We start from the raw sequence: 6,168 nt of genomic DNA, 5'->3' as shown, positions 1-6,168 counted from the left end.
CGCCATGCGTGCCAACCATGGCATTAAAGCTCGCGGTGCCACGGGTTTGTCATTAATCGTCCACATTTGTCCTTCCGCGGGGCGCTGAGCTCCCAATTTAATCCAATTTTTGATGTTCTACGTTTGAGGCCGCGGCTTGTAATTGTATTACATCGAACTCTGTAGGTGCGGATGTCGGAACGTCTGTCTTGAGGTGCCAAATTAATTATGAACCCTTCATTGTTGTCCAACACATGGACCGTTCGGTGTTCAACATTGTATCGACGCCTTACTGGCGTTTTCCGCAGTCGGTCCATCATCCATGTACGACAGTACCCTGCCATTCCCAAAAATCGCAACGAACACACTAACTCTTCACTGTTATCCTTCACTTCACTTCAAAATTTCACTGTTATCCTATCAATACCTGGACAATTTTTTCCTTTCCTTCCTAGATACGCGAATTTCACATCAGTATAAACCCACTGGAAAAATTATCTGAAAAATAACTAGCCTCCCAAAACCATTTCCCTGCAAGAGCGGGGTTAGCCTTGCGGTCCACATGACAATCTTTTTTATTTTGCTCTATCACCTCCCTTTGAGCAATAATTTAATTGGTGTGATTCCCATATACCCACTCCTGGTGGAGTTCTGTTCACCTGGTCTGCAGAGCCGTGATCCAATCTTCACCAGCCCCCAATCACCTTCTTATCACAAAACAACAGTCCATAACTAACCGCTTTTCTTTATTTCCCGTCTTTTCCATCAACTTTTATAATCTTTTCCCCTCCCTTTCTTAGCAAACCTTGCAAAGTCACTTGTCATTGACAAATGATCCATCTAATTCGACTTTCCTTTAACATCTTCGCACTTTCCATGACCTTCTTCACACTTACTTTAAACCTTTTCTTCAGACACAACCCACATGAGTTATGAATACAATTTCCCCTTCCAGGCACGTGTCTAGTCACTCACAAAGTGTCCATAAGACAACGTCATCATATTTCACAGAACTCCACCTCTCTATTAAATCCTAAACATGCCCAATGGGCAATCCACGAAAAAATCAAAGCATTTTCAGTCCCCCTTTCCCATACACTAGTCAATGTAAGTCAGCCAAACATAAACAGAGAGGTTCCAGCGAGTTGTGACCTCCATAACTCTAAACAACTCCGCTGGCACCTTTTAAAACAAACTTTCCCAGTCACTTACTAAAATAAAGTGCAGCTCTTGTCCGTAGATATACGTTAACCAAGGTTACATGAGACTTGACAACAATATTCCTGCCCCGTGGAGCAAGGCATCAGAGACAACTCCCCTCTCCACCTGAACTTATCCCAGGTAGAATTTGGCTACCTGCAGAGAAAGTACCTGCACAACACATTTACAAACCAATTCGTCCCCTCGTATTAGGGGACGTCACAAATGTTCCACCACAATTCACAGCAGGTGACCACCCACCTGCCTTCTGTCGAAGTCCAGTTCAATTTCCATTCACAGACAGACAGACAGACGAACCCCCAACGTACTAACAGGATGGTCTCACAGAGGCCATTCCATTCAAATCTGTAGGCTGCCACGATTCTTCCCGCCAGGACACATCATCATAGTCACCATAGTCACACGACACGTCAGCAGACACAGTGAATGACATTCAACACCATAACAGACACCGCAGACACTGTTCCTCCTTGATCCATATCTGCAGACGCAGTCAGACACACCCAGTTGGACAGACAGACTGGCTCCACATTACAACTGCAAACATCCGAATATTTATTGTCCCCCTTTCAGGGAAGTCAAATCAACCATCATTAAAGCACAAAACCGAAAACGACCATATACTCAGAGTATATGCCATATACTCAGAGTGAGACCCGAAAATCAAGCAGACAGACCGACAATCGAACCTGTCTTTCGACACTGCCGAACGACAAGTTCGCAGACACTGAGGGAGTGACATTCGACCCCCAGTAGATACCGCGGACACCGCTTTGGTCCGCACCTGCAACTCCCTCAAAATCAGTGTTCAGAGACATGACTCCATAGACAGCCAGAAAGCCAGACAAATACGGACACACACACACAGAGATTAATATATTTTTACAGATTAATATACAGAGATTAATAGATTAATATAAACAATTAATATATTGTCCACATTCATCTTGGTCAACCCAACCCATTCTGGCTCTCCCCAAGAGCTCTGTGTCCGGACAGACAGACAGATAAACGGACCGGGTGAAACCATAACCATCCATCCTTCCGATTGGACTCACGTCAGCATCACATGTCATTCTTGCCTTCATTCAACGCATTCTGCCATCCCAAGTCGGCCAAATACAAGCCCTGGCCATGCCGTTGAATAAACACCCTGTCGGTTGACAGCCTATTATTTTTGACTTTCACTCCCATTCTCCCTTGCTACATCTGGAGAGCCGTTAATGTGGGGATGTAATTGAACACTTGTTTTAAAGCCCTGTCTACACATGCTCTCCATAACATTCTCATTATTCCCTGCCAATTTTACTCATCCGGATTGCCCAACGCCCGTAGGCAATTTGGGGAATCCCTTGTCAGTCAATGACACACATCAATGACACACACACAATAAACACAAATACACGCTGCAATGACAGATCATTCATTCCCTTATACACAAATACCATGTGACTGACCTTTCATTCTCCATACAATACAGTATAAATTCATGCACACTCATGCACACTTCAATCCTACTTACCTGTGAACTCTAACACATCCAGTGCGTAGCTTAACTTAAAATACTCATTATTCTACCTTTCTTGGGCTAGTCCCTCCTGGTAGTCCTAAGATCGGGTCGCCCCCCGATTCCTAACCTTAAACGCAGTTCTCACGCCGGAGTAACTTAATACCTATTATCTATCACCCACATATGGGTCTACCTGCTTCCCACGCAGGAAGCTTACCTGAGGGATACCCCTCCTTATCCCGGGCGCCCTGTATAATCGATTCATTACCCACTGCTGCTCTGGTTTAAACTAAATTTGGTTCGGAATGCAAGCCAGGTGGTACAGCCGACAGAGGTCCACACGTCCAAAGCAAGGCGGGAGGCTTCAATTTCGAGGTGCAAAAATGCGTACCCACCAAATTAGATGCCGGCAGGCCTCCCTCCCGACCTGGAACGTGAGGATCCACCTCGTCTGCACACTTGGATGTATCCCACTTCTGACACCAAATTCTCGGTCGAAGACCTCAAGGGAAGGAAGAAGAAGAAGAATCAGAGCAAAAATGTTTAATAGAATCGATTATACACACACGTGTGGAGCGAGGCTCGAGAATGTACCGCCTAACACGCAGCGGACAATTCCTCAAGACACTCGCTAAAAAATAAGTGGAAAGGCATTTCATTTATAGCAAAATATTAGACAAGAATCTGCGCTAAAGACATAGCACTACTGGGCCATAAGGACAACACCTCCCATTGTCCCGTCCTATAGAAGGTCAAATTTAGACAACAAGATGTAAGCATAATGATAGGCTACGCTTTTTTTGGCTATCTATCTAAACATATCAGACCCGAGCGCAGGCCGAAGTAAATATTCTTATACACTAGGCTAAATGGTAGATGAAGATTGGATACGTCCTTGGTTTAGGAGACATACTAAACACTACGAAGATATATAATTAATTATTCCCTTTGTGAAGGAGGCGTTTGGATGACATGTTTTTCCTGTACATGGGTCGCGAGCATTTTATCTACTGTTTGGCACATAATTCAAGGACTTGTTTATTGGGCTAAGGATCCACCCTGCACGTCGAGCCTCGAAACCACATTTTGTCCACTCACCTCTGCCTGCAGTTGAGTTCAAATCAGTTTTCAGAAGCACGATATATAATTTCAGATGTTATGATCAATTGAGTCATTTAGTTTAAACCTTAATGGCTGACATATATATATATATATATATATATATATATATATATATATATATATATATATATATATATATATATATATATATATATATATATATATATATATATATATATATATATATATACATATACATACATACATACATACATACATACATACATACATACATACATACACACACACACACACACACACATACATATACATACACAAGGTGTGTTCAAAAAGTATCCGACCTTTGTTCATAAAAATACTCGTATCCAGATACAACAAACTTATACTAATCTCCTTCAAATAGTCCCCTTGGGCTGCCACACACTTCTCCCAACGGTTCTGCCACTGTCGGAAGCAGCGCTGGAACGCCTCTTTTGGGATGGCGCGCAGCTGGTCCGTCGCATTCCGCATGATGTCTTCTCTGGACTGAAATCTGGTCCCTTTCAGGGGCATTTTCAGCTTGGAGAAAAGCCAGAAGTCACGCGGAGCCATGTCGGGAGAGTAGGGAGCCTGACGAAGCACAGGTGTGTTGTGTTTGGCCAAGAAACTCTGTATCAAATGTGACGAATGGGCGGGTGCGTTATCGTGATGGAGCTGCCAATTGCCCGCTGCCCACAGGTCCGGCCGTTTGCGTCACACAGTGTCACGAAGGCGACGCAGAACCTCTTGGTAATACCCCTTGGTGATGGTTGTGCCGTGTGGTGCGTACTCGTGATGAACCACGCCACTGGAGTCGAAGAAGACGGTCAGCATGACTTTGACATTGCTGCGGACCTGCCTTGCTTTTTTTGGCCTCGGGGATGTTGGATGCTTCCATTGTGATGACTGCAACTTGGTTTCTGGGTCGTACCCATAAACCCAGGACTCATCGCCAGTGATCACTGTGTTGAGGAAGCTGGGATCGCTGTTCACAGTCTCCAGCATGTCCTGTGCGATCTCCAAACGGAGTTGCTTCTGCTCAATCGTTAGCAGCTTTGGTACGAACTTCGCTGAGATTCTCCTGAAGCCCAAATCCTCCTTCATAATGGAATGAACGGATCCAATGCTGACGCCCACCTCGTCTGCAAGTTCTCTGATCGTGATTCGACGATCCTGCATCACCAGGGTCCTCAATTGGTCAATGACGATCTCATTTCGGGATGTTGAGGGCCTATCCAAACATGCTTCACTCTCCACTGATGTGCGGCCATGTTTGAAGCGGTTGTACCACTCCTTTATCTGTGTGGTGCTCATTGCTTCGTCCCCGAAGGCCTGTTGAATCTTGCGGATCGTTTCCACTTGGGAATCGCCAAGCTTTACACAAAATTTGATGCAGTAGCGTTGTTCAAGTTTTTCTGTCATTTTGTCAAAAACGAAAATCCGACGGCGCTCACTTACACTTCTTCACTCATCGGCGGTCTGCCGTCGAATGACGGCTTCTGCAGGTGGGAAAAAATTCACGCGTGCGCATTAGGATCGCCTACATATGTGCACCAATCAATGCCTCCCTAGCTTCATTTGTTTACGCACAACAAATTAAGGTCGCATACTTTTTGAACACACCTCGTGTATGTATATATATATATATATATATATATATATATATATATATATATATATATATATATATATATACATACAGTCATCCCTCGCTATATCGCGGTTCACTTTTCGCGGCTTCGGTACATCGCGGGTTTTTCTCGCTAGTATATGTAAATTTATATCGCGGATTTTTCGCTATATCGCGGGATTTTGCGGTATAAATGTATTTTTATATACTATTATTTTAAATATTTTTGTGGTAAAATAAGCATTTTCTAGCCTAAAAAATTAAAAAACCTAAAGAAATAAGAAAAATACAGTAATTAAAACATATTACAAGAAATAAAATACTGTACATAGTGTACAGTAGAAGGGTAGACAAAGAGTCGTGCGTATGGAAAACGCAGATGCGGCAGCTTCCACTTGCGCGAGTTACCCACGTAATGGGTAACTGTAATGCTCTTTCTGGCTGTGCAGTACATTCATCATCGTCATCACCTTCATCGTCATCAGTACTGCACAGCTAATTCATCATCATCTTCATCACGCAAGTTGTAGTATTGAAGAGCCGGGGCTCTTGCTTGATACGGACGAAATGACGGGCAAGACACAAACTCGTCCGAGAAGATATTTATTCTCAAAACCAACTCGGGAACACTGAAAAGCCCGTTTATCGGGCTGCATTATAAAGCACAACCAGAAACCGAAAGCCATGCCTCTCAAGCGTGGCGTGCTTCGGTGGTCACGTGATCAAC

The sequence above is a fragment of the Myxine glutinosa genome, chromosome 1 (genome assembly GCF_964187855.1).
Source record: "Myxine glutinosa chromosome 1, kmMyxGlut1.1, whole genome shotgun sequence".
In the NCBI taxonomy this organism is placed as follows: Eukaryota; Metazoa; Chordata; class Myxini; order Myxiniformes; family Myxinidae; genus Myxine; species Myxine glutinosa.
This window is presented reverse-complemented; position numbering follows the sequence as displayed.